General features: G+C 44.6%; 1 long non-coding RNA gene and 7 other non-coding genes across 8 annotated transcripts; all 8 read left to right on the forward strand.

The window, feature by feature from the left end:
- The first annotated feature begins 3244 nt into the window (after positions 1-3244).
- LOC136632739 (uncharacterized) lies at positions 3245-8684 on the forward strand. Its single transcript, XR_010793193.1, has 9 exons — positions 3245-3309; positions 4730-4776; positions 5595-5657; positions 6276-6307; positions 6508-6584; positions 7498-7529; positions 7733-7809; positions 8227-8263; positions 8445-8684. It is a non-coding gene; the product is annotated as an uncharacterized lncRNA (long non-coding RNA).
- On the forward strand, positions 4818-4907 carry LOC136572108 (small nucleolar RNA SNORD35). Its single transcript, XR_010785763.1, has one exon. It is a non-coding gene; the product is annotated as a small nucleolar RNA SNORD35 (small nucleolar RNA).
- On the forward strand, positions 6137-6204 carry LOC136572113 (small nucleolar RNA SNORD50). The gene has a single exon (XR_010785768.1). It is a non-coding gene; the product is annotated as a small nucleolar RNA SNORD50 (small nucleolar RNA).
- On the forward strand, positions 6357-6446 carry LOC136572109 (small nucleolar RNA SNORD35). Its single transcript, XR_010785764.1, has one exon. It is a non-coding gene; the product is annotated as a small nucleolar RNA SNORD35 (small nucleolar RNA).
- LOC136572114 (small nucleolar RNA SNORD50) lies at positions 7359-7426 on the forward strand. Its single transcript, XR_010785769.1, has one exon. It is a non-coding gene; the product is annotated as a small nucleolar RNA SNORD50 (small nucleolar RNA).
- On the forward strand, positions 7579-7668 carry LOC136572110 (small nucleolar RNA SNORD35). Its single transcript, XR_010785765.1, has one exon. It is a non-coding gene; the product is annotated as a small nucleolar RNA SNORD35 (small nucleolar RNA).
- LOC136572115 (small nucleolar RNA SNORD50) lies at positions 8086-8155 on the forward strand. Its single transcript, XR_010785770.1, has one exon. It is a non-coding gene; the product is annotated as a small nucleolar RNA SNORD50 (small nucleolar RNA).
- Positions 8307-8380, forward strand: LOC136572107 (small nucleolar RNA SNORD34). Its single transcript, XR_010785762.1, has one exon. It is a non-coding gene; the product is annotated as a small nucleolar RNA SNORD34 (small nucleolar RNA).
- Positions 8685-14630: the final 5946 nt, after the last annotated feature.

The following is a 14630-nucleotide window of genomic DNA, read 5'->3' on the forward strand; positions in this document are numbered from 1 at the left end:
CACGTACAGCTGAAAAAGCTACATTAGTCATTGGATTAGAGACACTATTTGTTATGACCTAGAGATAATATGGGTCCCATCACAACTCACAGCACACTCCACCAGGTCTGCTTCTGCTTTTCAGACAGTGACAAAGGAATCTGCTACCCATTATCCACACTCTTTTTTTTTTGTTTGTATTGCTTTGCTTACTCAAGACACTTTACCAAACTAAATTTTTTTAAAAAGAACTAGAAAACTTGTATGCTAGCGCCAACTAGTGGCAGCATGATATAAAACTAGTTAACAATCATTTCAGCAGTGTTCAGCTTTTATACTGCATGGCATTCAGAAAGCATTAAAAAATTCTTTCTTGTTTGTAAATAAAGATTATCATTACTATCCATTTATGGCTGATACAAATGATACACCTGCCATGCTATACATTACAGCCCATCCAACTGAATCTGCTATAGCATGTCTAGTAAACCAAGCCATAATATTGTTTGCGCCCACTGTATAATAAGTGACCAATCGATCTGTTATAAAAACACACTTCTCAGAGGGATTCTGTCACCAGGTTCATGAAGTGTGAGCTCTGAGTCACAGAGGTGGGTCGCATTGGCCTCTCCCTGCCCGCAGCATGCAGACTGACAGCTCTCTCCACTTTTGTGTATAGGGAGAAAACTGGGTCAAATTCATAAATCTGGTGACAGAATCCTTTCAAGGGCATCCTTTTACATGTATCCTCAGTATAGGTGATAAATGCTAGACAAGTGCGAGTCTGACTACTAAAATTATATGCACTGGTACTTTATACAGTTATACACATCACTTGCATTTCCCAGTCACCTGCACCTCAAAAACATTTCCAAAATCTGCCGCCTTCTTACTTTGGAAACAGCAAAAACTCTTCTTGTTGTCCTGATTCATTCTCACCTTGACTACTTTAACTCGTTTTTTCCCTCACTAAGCTCTCCTCTCTATAAGCTATCCTGATTGCGACAGCCTGGTTCATCTTTTTCTCCGGCCGCTACACTGATTCCTTGGCCATGTACCAGACACTGCACTGGCTGCCTGTCTAACACAATTTAAGGCCTCATGTCCGCGGGCTTAAAATCTGCAGTGTTTTTCCTGCACGCGGATCCGCGCCCCATAGGGATGCATTGGACACCCGCAGGTAGTTAAATACCTGCGGATGTCATTTTTCCCGTCAGGCGCGGATACGCGTGCGGGAATAAAAATGGACATGCTCCATTTTCGTGCGGGTCTCCCGCGGGGACGGCTCCCCGTACCAGAATTAAACTCACCTGCTCCGGACGATGCGGTTCTTCCCTTCTTCATGGCCGGATCTTCTTTCTTCGGCCCGGCGGATGTGCACGGCGAATGTGCGCGGCATGCCGCCAGCGTGCCGAGCACATCCGCCGGGCCGAAGAAAGAAGATCCGGCCGCGAAGGAAGGAAGATCCGCATCGTCCGGAGCAGGTGAGTTTATTCTGATTTTTAGGCCTCATGTCTGCGGGGCAGGGGGGACCCGCTACCGATTCTACATGAAGAATCCGCGGCGGGCCTGATTTTCCCTGTGGACATGAGGCCTAAAGGAGTTTTCACATGAAAAATATTGTTTATAGCTAAATCCAGCCCATAATTAACATTTTTTGTCTTTACACTTAAAAAAATGTTTTTATCCCCAGATATTCCAGGACTGATGTTAAAATAGCGCCACCTACACTTTTTATTGAAGAGTCTTTCTATGTCCAGTCAACCTCAGTAAATGTTCCAAGGTGGTTACATATACTCAGGCCTGGTTCTATGCAGTGGAACAGAGGGGAACCAAGACCCCTCTGTGCAGATTTTGATTAAAAATCAGCTGCAGATATGCAGTGGCGCTCCCCCTCACCTTCTCTGGGGGCTTCCCGCTGTCAGCGCTCCCAGCTTTCGGATCCCAGCAGTCTGGTCAGGTACGACGCTGCTTGTCAGGTGATGCCACTACAGGCTGCTAGGAATCAGAAGCCTGGGAGTGCTGACAGCGGGAAGCCTACAGAGGAGGTGAGGGAAGCGTCAAATAGTATGATATCGGCTGCAGATACGCGGCTGATTTGCAGTCAAAATCCACAACAATGGTACAGATTTTGACTATTTTTTAGATGCAGAAATGCTGCGGAATTTGCTCCCCTTTTTTTTTTAACTGGCCCTGTACCTTCTATAACGATGGAAGTAACCTCATATGTTGTGATAAGCCCCGCCCTTGAACACACCCCTCTGTCCTGGGAAAATCTGGTCGCTTTAGGCCTTATGCCTGGGTTGGATTTCGACTGCGAAATATGGCAGCTGAATCGTACCCAGCGTTCCCCAGAGGCCCCAAACGCACCACTCTGGATCCGCCACGAGTGTCTCGACTGACGAGTGGACGCAGTGCAGAGCATGACGCGCCGGCGCTAGGCTATAACACGGATTCTTGCGATACTTCCGCTGTGCTCACAGTGGAAGTATTGCGGGGCGGACGGCTCCTGTTGACTACAATGGAAGCCGTCCGTGAGATTTTCTGCACAAAATAGAACATTCTGTGATTCTTCCCCGCAAACAGAAAATTGTAGTTGATTTCTGCTTGTGGGCAGGGGAGAATCATTTAACACAGCATGTCTATGGAGGGTTATTGCTGCGGAATTCAGAATTCTGCAGTGAAAATCCATCCGTGGGCATTCGGCCAATGACTACATTGACAGAAAAACATAAAGAACTAATTGATTTTTAAAAATGGAAATAAAAATCCCCCAAAATTGTTGCATTCTTATCTAAAAAAAATAGGCGCATCTTTAAGGGGTTAAAAATTGGTGAAACTAATGATGAATGAGTAACGTTTCCTAATAATGTGTGATGGAAAGAGTGTCACATAAATACGGCTTCTCCGCCAAATGCTATATTTTGCAACGTACTGATGTCAAAAAATTGGCCGAAACATGAAATGAATGTCCTTGGAAATATTCTTACTGCAGTTCAACTGTACGGAAAACTGTAACTACCCTACAAGAACCTGCACATGCGTCTATATACTAAGCTTCGGGAGCTGCTTGGGCTACATAAATATGGCGGCTATTACACACACGAACTACACACCACTCTTCCGCTAGCGTTCCAGTGACGTCACTTCCGGGGCGACGCCCACAAATTCTAATATGGCCGCGCCAGTACGCGCTTCACTCGTAATGCTGTAACGTGTAGAAGACACGCCCACTGCAGGGCTATGATCTCATTTCCGGCCGTGGGAGCTTTTTAGGCAGCCCCGCCGCTGCAAGCCGTCCTCTTTCCTCGTGGCGTGCTTCACAAGAAGGTGAGCATGGTGGGAACGCTTAGGAAGTGAAGGGGGAGTTGTATGTTTCTGCACCGGGATGTAGCAGAGCTGACTTTGTGTTGCTTTCTGGTCTTTATACCTGCATAGAGAACGGCTCTGCTTGCTGCTTAATGTGTCGGCAGCCTGGTTGCACGTGTATGGCAGAAGACGGGTGTGAATGTTATCAAGCTGCCTCATCCTACTTATGTGTAGGGGTGTAAGTACCCTGTATGCCTGCTGGTGGCGCTCTAGCTGGGGCTCAGAGCTTCTGTTACTGTGGTGCTTGGGGTAGTGAATCATAAACTAATGCTTTTGGAGGGAGATAAAGTTTGGGTCATCCCCTTGATTCCCCACTGCTGAGGCTCATGTTAAGTGTTAGCAGCTCCAAAAATGTCAAAAGACCTATAAAGTTAAAGGGCTTAAAATGAGTCCCTCTGATCCCTGCAGATTCCAATGACAGCGAGCATTACCTTCCATGCTGGATGACTGACTACACTAGGACAAAACTAAAACTATGTTCTGCTTGGAAGGGATTTCCTGTCTGTGCCGTACTTTTGAAAGTAGTTCTCCAGAAACTTTTTTTTTTTTTTTTTTTTGTGGCAGCTGCAGTGATAGATACCTGCTGTATCTGAATTTCTTTGTCCATGTGTTAAATGCAATTAAAATCAATTTAACATGAAAAGGTAGCAAGAAAAATCTTGCCCATAGAGGCATCAGACATTGTCTCCCAAAGGCCGCTCTACTAGATTCTTGGTGGATACCTATGCTAGTCAGGCTAAGTAATGACATGACCACCTTGCGAAGTACCACCAGATATCTGTGTACCCTCTTCTCCTCTGTGGAGACCCAAAGTGAGTGCCAGCCAATGGAGGCTAACTAGGCATGACTCACAAGTGAGTACCCATGTCAGACTTTCTGATTACTAGCCAGACTTGGCATCACCCACCTATAGTATACCTAGTGTCTATAGATTTACTCTAAATCGGTGGAAACCAAACTGAGTGCTGACTGCGTAACACTCGTAAATGGGTTCCAACGTGTTGTATAAGACTCCCTGGCAGGGATCCAGTGCCCTGGGGTATGCCCCACTTGCCCCAGCTGGTGAGATCTTTAAGCTTTTGACACTTTATTGGCTGATAATGCCTTTAGAGTATCTGAGCAGAACTGTAGAGGGTGCGGGGCTACATTAAGCGTGTCTGTCGTGTGTCTGTAGACTACTGATTGGGGACGGCCATGGGGTTTGTGAGATGGAAACCTCTCTGGTCCGTTACCCAAGGTTTATAAAGACCATCGGTGATGGAAGCCTTATGGAATGAATCGAAGGTTTTGCACAATCCCTATTGGTCTGTCCCTACACAGGTCTCCACATAGACATGGGTTGAAATAATAGCAGCTAACTAATTTTTTGTTTAATTTTTAGGTAAGACCATGGATGCCAAGCATGAAGCCATCGGTATGGGATGTGAGGTAAGACTCAGCAGGTGACATGACATTTACATAGGCTAAAGAGCACATGATGTTCATTCTCACGATGGTCTTCCAAGCCCCGTTCTGGAGGCGCTGACGACAATGCCTGCTGGCTTAACTGATGCTCTACAGGACCCTAAATACAGGGTTTTACAAATTAGCTTCCTGATCTTAAACACACCCTTTTAAAGAGAACCTGTCGCCTGCCGAAGACACCATAAACTAACTTGTAGCACTGATGGGTATGGTATATTTGACAGTCAGGGAAAGAATAAGTGTAGGCACAACCCCCACTTTATTAAACCAGCATGGACGAGGACTATGGCTGTAGAGCCCCTTCCTCACCATTAGCAGTGACTTTTTTTTTTGTGTGGCACCATAATGTGGCTGTGCAAAAGAGAAGCTATAGCTAGCCCCATCTGTTTGGTAGTCGCCTATCAACTCCTGACTTTTTTGGGAGAGTGGGGTCAGGATAAAACCTGGGATTTCCTGTCCGTTATAAAAGTTCCTCACTGTAAAAGGGGCAATACACTTTCCTACAGGTTAGTGTAAAACAAACTCACCTTGAGGGAGTGGCTTATATAACATGCTGTAAGGACATACTTGGGTCCAATGTCCATGGGTGAATCTGATTTGCGGAAGATATGCAAATGAACCCGTCCATAGGGAAGCATGGGTGTCCGCACATGAATTAAAGCATGCAGACTTGTTTTGCTCCATTTCAGTGCAAATGAGTGCTTAACATCAGCTAGATCACTTGTAATAACCCTGTATATCATGGGAGTTGTATCAATTGTAACCATGGCTTCTTGTTGTAGGTTCTCACAAGATGGCCTGAGAAGTGAATAAGATGTTCTCGCTGAGCTGGGGATTGTTTACAGGTATGAAGGCTTACAATATTAGCCCAGTTAAAGTAGATAAAGGGATGCATTAAACACTGCACTTGGCTCATGGGCACAGTAGGTGTTTGTATTGGGCACTTGATAGTGGGGCCCCATTACCAACTACAGTAAATGACTTGTATTTAACTTGTAAGTCTTTTAATTGTACACAACTGGTTGGATTTTGGTTTTAGATTGGCCACCCCTTGTATACATCTAGTAAATACTTTACGAGCTAAGGGCCACTTAGTCAATTTATGCCTGACTTATGCCAGGAAGAGCTGACAGAATACTGTGGTGTATCCATCTTCAATAGGTTCCAACTCAATTCTAAGTGTTTGTCTGCAGTGATCATATGGCGGTTTACCCATGTGACTGCTGCAGCTAATAGGGGTCCCAATATGGGCTTAAAAGCCCAGTATGCTAATCTTAATTTGGGTGGGCAAAAATAAAAATTAACTTGCGCTTTCCCTTTAACTGAACTATGATGAGTCTATCCCGAACCTGAATTGTGATGACACAACTTTATGGATCTGACTGCTGAGTTCATCTGTACATGACTGCAGTATTGTTGAGCAGACTCTTCAAAATGGTCTAATTGTGTATTTAATTCCACAGGCTCCTGAAAGCTGTGCAAGGACCGGACAAAGGTAATACTTTGCTGTGTGTTTAACAGGGTGATGAAGGGGGGCAGAATTCTGCAAATGATGTCTTACTCACGATGGTCTTCCAAGTCTCCAGTGAAGAGGCTCTGACGACAATGCCTAATGGCTTTACTGATGCCTATACAGTAGTTTAGTAGATGTGTCAAACTGAATGGATGGTTAGTGACTTGGTTTTTCTTTCTTAGGTCATGATGAGTAGATAAACCAGCAAAGCCTGGAATGGGGCTTATTTAAAGAACAGGGGGCTGCTGATCCTCTACAGGTATGTTGTATAATGGCAGTGGGTGCCACCCAACAGACTACTGCATCTTGGTGTCTGTCTAAACAAAACCTGGGCATATAGGCATCATAAAGACGGTGCTGTGCAATACTAAACTTCACATTCATATCAGGCAAAGATAACAAAGTGTAATGTCTACATGTAAAACCAGTCAAACTGTCTTGTGGAAACATTTAGGCTTAAAACGTGTAGATATTGTGGCTCAATAGCTTGGCTGCTTACATTTACAACCTAGCCATTCTGACAATTATCCTAAAGTCAGTGGCTAGTCTGTCTTCACTCGATACGGTGTCTGAGGTTACCATTTAAGTATCTGGACACTTGTTTTCCTGGTGGTACTGAGTCTGGGCAAATTACTGATCTCATTTGATGTACATCTTTGACCCTGTTAGCAGTGTCTATGTAACTAATTATGAAGAATATTATCTTGAGGCATTAGGCTCCAGATGAATTAGAAATGGCCTAAAGCACGTTGAGGCATAATTACATGTTTGAGCTAGAATACTCCCATGAGCTAGTTTTATTAGTCATAGTAGACTGTTTTGCATCATAATTGAATGTAGATACTTGACTCTAGCCAGTCCAGTAGCTAGTTTATACTTTGTCTGCAGCAATCATATGGTGGTTTACCCATGTGACTGGTGCAACTAATGGGGGGCCCAAAATGGCCTTAAAAGCCCAAGTGTGCCCTTGGGTATCTTCTAGTTTGAGGCTGGGCTCAAAACTGGGAAAATTAATTGTGCAACCCCTTTAACTGAACTATGATGAGTCTATCCCGAACCTGAATTGTGATGACACAACTTTATGGATCTGACTGCTGAGTTCATCTGTACATGACTGCAGTATTGTTGAGCAGACTCTTCAAAATGGTCCAATTGTATATTTAATTCCACAGGCTCCTGACAGCTGTGCAAGGACCGGCCAAAGGTAATACTTTGCTGTGTGTTTAACAGGGTGACGAAGGGGGGCAGAATTCTGCAAATGATGTCTTACTCACGATGGTCTTCCAAGTCTCCAGTGAAGAGGCTCTGACGACAATGCCTAATGGCTTTACTGATGCCTATACAGTAGTTTAGTAGATGTGTCAAACTGACTGAATGGATGGTTAGTGACTTGGTTTTTCTTCTTAGGTCATGATGGGTAGATGAGCCAGTAAAGCATGGAATGGGGCTTATTTAAAGAACAAAAGGCTGCTGATCCTCTACAGGTATGTTGTAATGGCAGTGGGTGCCACCCAACAGACTACTGCATTTTATTGTCTATCTGAACAAAACATGGCACAAGATGAGCATATAGGCAGCAATGAGACAATGCTGTGATACTACACATCACCATTCACATCGGGCAAAGATACTGACATTTAATGTCTACATATAAAACCACTCGGATCAGACAATTTATAGGCATAATTGGGCACAAGCAGCATTTCTTGATACTGCCATCCCTAAGCGCTCTGCAGTTAGTGACTCTGTGCAACCCAGCTGAACTGTGATGAGTCTATCCCGAACCTGAGTGTATGATGACACTTCTATTATGGATCTGACTGCTGAGTTCTGTGTACTGGCCTCAACTTTTTTTTTTTTTTCTTTTTGTACAAGTCGCTGATCTCTGTTCTCTCTTCCAGGGTACCCTGGTATTGGAGTCTTCCACCAGCTCATCTGGTAAGCTGCAGCCCTTGATAACTTTTACAATAACTTGCATATAATCTGTCAATGATGCTTTATATTTTACCTACATTGTTTGATTTCCTGTGAAAACACTTTTACACTGAGACGGCTACTGCTGCTCTGCTAGTGCTGTCTTTCCATTGGTGGAAACTTAACTTATAACTTTGTTTCCCAGGTACTTGGATTTGAATAGAGAAAATGTGCATCAGAATATCCCTTATGTGGTACAGGAGCCTGATTTGTGGAAAATGCAGTATCGTATGATCTGTTGAAATTGGATGAAACATGAAATCAAATGTCTAATGAGTAAGGTCTAAGAACCAAAACTAAACCTGATAAGTGTCTTGCCTTTACACAGTTCTGTGAATTCACTTGTACTTTAAATGTTAATAAAACATCACATGAAGCAAATAAACCTTGTATGAGTGCTTTGACTGTATTTATTATGCTTTTAGGATTGGCTATCCTTCACTAGTACCATAGTACCACCCTACCATATGCCTAGGTACAACCTATTTTATATCTAAATTCTATACAGCTTGTGGGGGCTCTATGAAGGATCTTGTGAAAGCCAGGTTGACCCCCTTAGTGACCACCGATACACCTTTGACAGCCTGTATCGGCTGTCTATGAAGAGATCGTGCGGCAATCTCCCTCCATACATCACAGCTGCTGGCTCTTTCCTACAACACCAGCTGATCGCACTGTTAAACCTTTAAATACTGTTGTCAATTCTGACAGCAGCATTTAAATCCCCCGAACAATGTTCAGGGTCTTGTACAGCCTCCCACAATATCACAGCCATACAGGTGTCATGGCAGAATGCTAATCAAGCCATTGCAATGAGGTGGACTGATGGGACTGCCTGCTCCTGCAGTATGATGTAGCTAATCAAAGCATTGCAGGTTCCCTGTGGGGGACTAATGTTAAAATAAACATTTTACTAATTAAAAAGTCTAAAACCTTTTGCCATATTTATAATTAAATAAAACCAATATGTCTAACTGCTGCATCCATCTGCAAAAGTCCGCTCTAGCGAAGTAATGCATTATTTACCCCACATGATAACTGTTGCCAGAAATGCCCTTTTCTGGTCACCCTGTCTTCAAGAAAACTATCAAAGCTGTCTGTATTCCAAAAAATGGTACCAGACTACAGGACATCCTGCAAAAGAGCCCTCGCACAACTGGCAGAAAATAAAGCTATTGCACATAGAAGATGGTGGCAGAAAACTTGAATCTTTAAAAAAAAAAACTAGTACAGCAAGACTGTTTAGTATCATAACTATTCTGTGGGTCAGTATGATTGCTGTCATTTTTGTTGCAGTTTGTGTACTGTAGAAAAGACACCTGAAGATTTTAGCTTTTTTAGTACCATTAAAAAAATACAACTCATCCTGCAAACAGTTTACATCGATAGATAAATAAAGGAGTAAATTATTTTTAAAAGAGGGGTGGGGAAGAAATGAAAAGCTTGGTCACTTAGGGGTTAACACTATTGCCAGAGTACTACCTTATCACAAACCTATCTTGCCAATAGTGGACATCTACATTTAGGTCGCCTGCAGATGAGCGGGTCGGATCCGGCGGAGAGGATCCTTGCTACAGGACCCGACCCCAGCGCCTGCAGGGAGGAGCGCATACTCACCCGTGCCTGGCGGCCCCGGCTTTCATGTGCCGGGCAGCCGGCGCATGCGCAGACCGGAGCCAGCGGCCGGGTGAGTGACATTTCTGTGCGGGGCTCTGCGAGCCCCGCACAGAAATAGGACATGCCGCGGTTTGTTTGCCACGCAACATTTCGCGTGGCTAAACTGCGGCTGTCTGCATAGGAGTGCGTATTGTAATGCACTCCTATGCAGGCTTTCAGTGGCGGAAAGTACCGCGGATAATCCTGCCGCTGGATTTCCACCCGTGTGCAGGCGGCCTTAGTCACAAACCGAGATCGCTTATTGAACTAAAATTCTACATCAATTATATCTGGTAAATGCTTATACCCTAATGGTAACCCTTAAGGACCTGACACTTAAGGATTTTACCAATATGGCTTTACTTTTCCTTCCCCCCCAGCTGCCTCTAATTACTATTAGCAATAATATACTATGGGAATGTGTTCCATTTTGATTTATAGTTTGACTTGGGTGCATACAGCAACTGTTTTGGTTGATGTTGGCTTTGGGTTATATTCATGAATATATTTTTCCCATCTTATGTCATGGACCTCTGGAACACTTATAGGTTTGACACTTTCCCGCTGGAGCATCCATAGGAGCCCCAGTTACAGGGAAAAACTTCCCCTGTTGTGAAGTCACTGGCAGAGCTGGTCAGGGTCTGCTGGGACCCTGTACCTCTGCTGTGCTAAAGCAATCTAGCAACCATTGGCTCACATAGTGGAAACTGCACTTCCACTTTCACATCTTAGTACATGGCACTCTGAGCACTGTGTACTAGGGAAAGAAGGCAGAAGGGGTTAAAAACCTCCTGCCCTCTCCTTTTGGGTTCTTGGCTGTGGCAAACAGCTGACACCACAACCTGCTTCTGATAAGTTGAATCTTTCCAGCTGTATTTTTAGATTAAAGCCCAGGACAAAGTGCTGTAAATTTAAATGACTTAAAGGGGTTGTCCCGCGGCGAAATTGAAAATTTTTTTTTTCGATAGACCCCTGCATTATGCTCTGTTAAAAAGAAAGCATTTGTTTTTAAATAACATTTTGCTTACCTGCATCAGCGTTCTGCAGCTTCTTTTAAAGAGGGCGCCGCTGGTCATCTCCCACGGTGCACCCTGTATTTTCTTCTCCTGTCTCACGTTCCACTGCCGATACAGCCACCTCATTGCCTGATCGGCACCACGTGATGGAGGCGGAGCTACAATGACGACACGCAGACCAGCTCTCCGGCGCGAGCGGCCCCATTCACCAGGCAGAAGACCGCACAGCGCAAGCGCGTCTAAAGCAGCCAGAAGACACAAATTAGACGGCAGCAACGGAGTGGGTAAATGAATAACTTCTGTATGGCTCATATCTAATGCACGATGCACATTACAAAGTGCATTAATATGGCCATACAGAAGTGTATAGACCCACTTGCTGCTGCGGGACAACCCCTTTAGGGCTCATGTCCACGGGCAAAAGAATTAAAATCCGCAGCAGATTTTAACTCTTCTCCTGCCTGCGGATCCGCACCCCATAGGGATGCATTGACCACCCGCGGGGTAGATAAATACCCACGGATGGTCAATAAAAGTGATTTAAAAAGAAAATGGAGCATGAAAAAATCTGGACCATGCTCCATTTTCGTGCGGGTCTCCCGCGGGGACGGCTCCCGCGGGGAGACCTAAAATAGGAATTTAAAAGAATTTACTCATCCGGAGCGGGCGGGGAAGGTCTTCTCTTCCTCACGGCCGGATCTTTCTTGCTTCGGCTCGGCAGATGTGCCCGGCGCATGCGCGCGACACGTCGGCGTGACGAGTTCATCCGCCGGCCGCAAAAGAAGATCCGGCTGTGAGGAAGAGAAAACTTTCCCCGCCCGCTCCGGATGAGTAAATTCTTTTAAATTCCTATTTTCAGCGCTCATGTCCGCGGGGCAGGAGGGACCCACTACGGATTCTCCATGTAGAATCCGTAGCGGGCCTGATTTTCCCCGTGGACATGAGGCCTTAAGCTACTTGGCCCATGAATTTCATCACCTGCAGCCCCATAATCAACCAGATGTGTGTAGTCTATGCACATGCCCCTCACATCCACTGGTCAGAACAGCCCAGGTGGCAGCAATTTGTAAATACAACATACAGCTTTCTGCCATCTAAGGTACCTCAAATGGTTAACGGCAAAATCTGATTGCATGGTATATGCAGGTATAGTTGTTAACAAGCTACACAAGCAGAGGTCTACTACATGCGCGCGCACACATAGCCACTGAGCCTTTTCATCGGTTATAGAGCCTCAGGTGGCAAGACCGTTCACCTAATCACCACAACTCTAACCATTTGTATATCTGATTATTTTATCAGCAAAATGACAGCTGTTGGATATATTTTACCAAAGTTAGTTTTTTTTTCATGCAGACTAGCTGTAGATTTTACCCCGTTCATTGAAAAGTTTGAAATGAGTTTTGAAAGTCTGTAGCATAAACAATCATACTGTAGACTAAAGGGGCTTTGCAAACTAATACTATTGATGACCTATGGCTGCCTGTCCACAGGCGTTACGGTATCCCGTGGCAGATCTCTGCGGTCAGCCTATCTGACAGGCTGCCCGCGGAGAATTGCAGCGTGCCACAAGTGGAGAATCACAATGATTCTCTGCTCATGGACAGAGGGAAAGCACTCTCCATAACAACGCTATGGAGAGCGTTCCCTGTGGGTGGATTATCGCTGCGGGGAACGCAATTCAAACCTGCCTTGGACAGGCAGCCTATGTGGGTACATGTTAGTGCCACTATACATGAATTGGAATAGAAGCAGCTTTTCGGCCTGTGTAATGGCAGGGACGTCTAATTGCAGGCTGGGGTCTCCTTGAAGTCAATGATTTTTGCACCTGCAATTACAGCAACAACATGGGCTGCTGCTTTTACTCGGAAATTAACTGCAGAAATGAATATAAAATGTTTGTGGATGATCGTGGATTCAATTCCCAACCCCCCTCCCGCCCGGGGAAATAGCTCCTGCACTTGTTCAAAGAAGCACTGCCTGCTGCCACCTCCCTGCCTGTTTTCCAAGCAACCTGAGAAGTATCTGCCTACAAATCCGCAATGTAATTGCAGATATAACTCTTCCATAGAGATCAAAGGAGCCCATCCATGTGGAATCTGCGCTAAAATGGAGCGGATTTATTTTCCGCTTGCGGAACCCACAATTCAAATCCACATGTGTGCACAGAGTTGTAGAAGCACATGCTTTTTTATGGGGGACTCTTACAGCGGATTGTCCACGTGGGTGCAGATTGCGGAACCCACAGTTAAAATCCGCATGTGTGCAGACGGCCTAAGGCTAAATGGAGACTGGCTGTGCAACTAAAGATTCCTGTATAGCTCTCTACCCTCGTACTATATCAATAGGGTTACAATAAAACAAGCAAGTTGCTGCAACTGAGACTCTAACCAAGATGTTAGGATCCAGTGTTTGGGGTTTTTTTTGCAATTGAAGAGAGCGACTTGCAGTCTTGTTGTAGAAGCCGAAATCCAACACGATACCAGGGACATAGGAAATGAAGATTTATTCAATGTCGACATGAATGAGTCTAGGAGACACAAAGGTTCTCAAATCCAGACTGACTTGTGACATCACAACAGGTTCTTAAATACTAGATAGGCAGTCTTATTAGAAGCTAACACCTATTGGCTCATCATATCTCTTAAACCAGTTACAAGTACAGGAAGTAAGTGGTAGTCGTAGCTAAGGGGGGCAGCAAGGGGAAGCATCCCAACCAACATGCAGTTTACACTTTAGATACGTACATACCGGGGAAGGGATACAGAATCAGCACCTGGTACAACAGTGCCCCATTGTCTTGACGACCACTTACGTCACACAGCAAAACTTCACATCCTTGAGAAAAGGAGATTGCATTCCCATGTTTATATTTAGGGAACTGAAAGATTATGTGAAGTTAGTATACAGTAGCTATATTTCATTTGTTAGATACTTCTAATTACGTTTTATAATTATGTGTAAAAGGACAATATAATATGCTTCAGCCTTTGGGCTGGTAACAGAGAAACAATAGCTTATAAGTCCTCGTACCACAGTCTTAGTATCTGAATGCAGATCTATGGAGCCAAGTTTACTTCATTTTTGGCCGGAGATAAACTTTTAAACCAAAGTAACTGATGTGATATGAATAAGCTTTTACAGTAACACGAATGTTTAGGGAATGTGCATATGGGTATATTCTGCATTGAAAAGCCACAGAAATGTCACATGTAAGTGGGGAAATGCACATGAAGATTTCAACACTGAATCCACATCAAGAAGTAACATGGTTGTCCGGGGTTCATAAAATATGGCTGCTTTTTTCCTAAAACAGCACCACCGATGTCTGTAGGGTTGTCGGGCATTGTGGCTAAGCTCTATTAAAGTGAACGGGAGCTGTGCTGCAATGCCAGGCACAACCCACAGACAAGGGTCCTGCTGTATTTGGAAGAAAGTTGGCATGTTTTTCAAATCCTCTTCAACCCGTAGGTTCCCACTGCTTCACGCTCCTGGTCACCTGTGATCTGCCTGCTAGTGCTTGGTGTGTTCATTGCTTCTGCTGGAGCATGAGCACTCTGCACCCCTGCGGGTCATATGATTTACTCTATGATATCATGGATTACTTGGAATACTCCAAGTGTAGTGAAGAATACACCTATTGGCTCTGCCATGTATTC

The sequence above is a fragment of the Eleutherodactylus coqui genome, chromosome 6 (assembly GCF_035609145.1).
Source record: "Eleutherodactylus coqui strain aEleCoq1 chromosome 6, aEleCoq1.hap1, whole genome shotgun sequence".
Classification (NCBI taxonomy): Eukaryota; Metazoa; Chordata; class Amphibia; order Anura; family Eleutherodactylidae; genus Eleutherodactylus; species Eleutherodactylus coqui.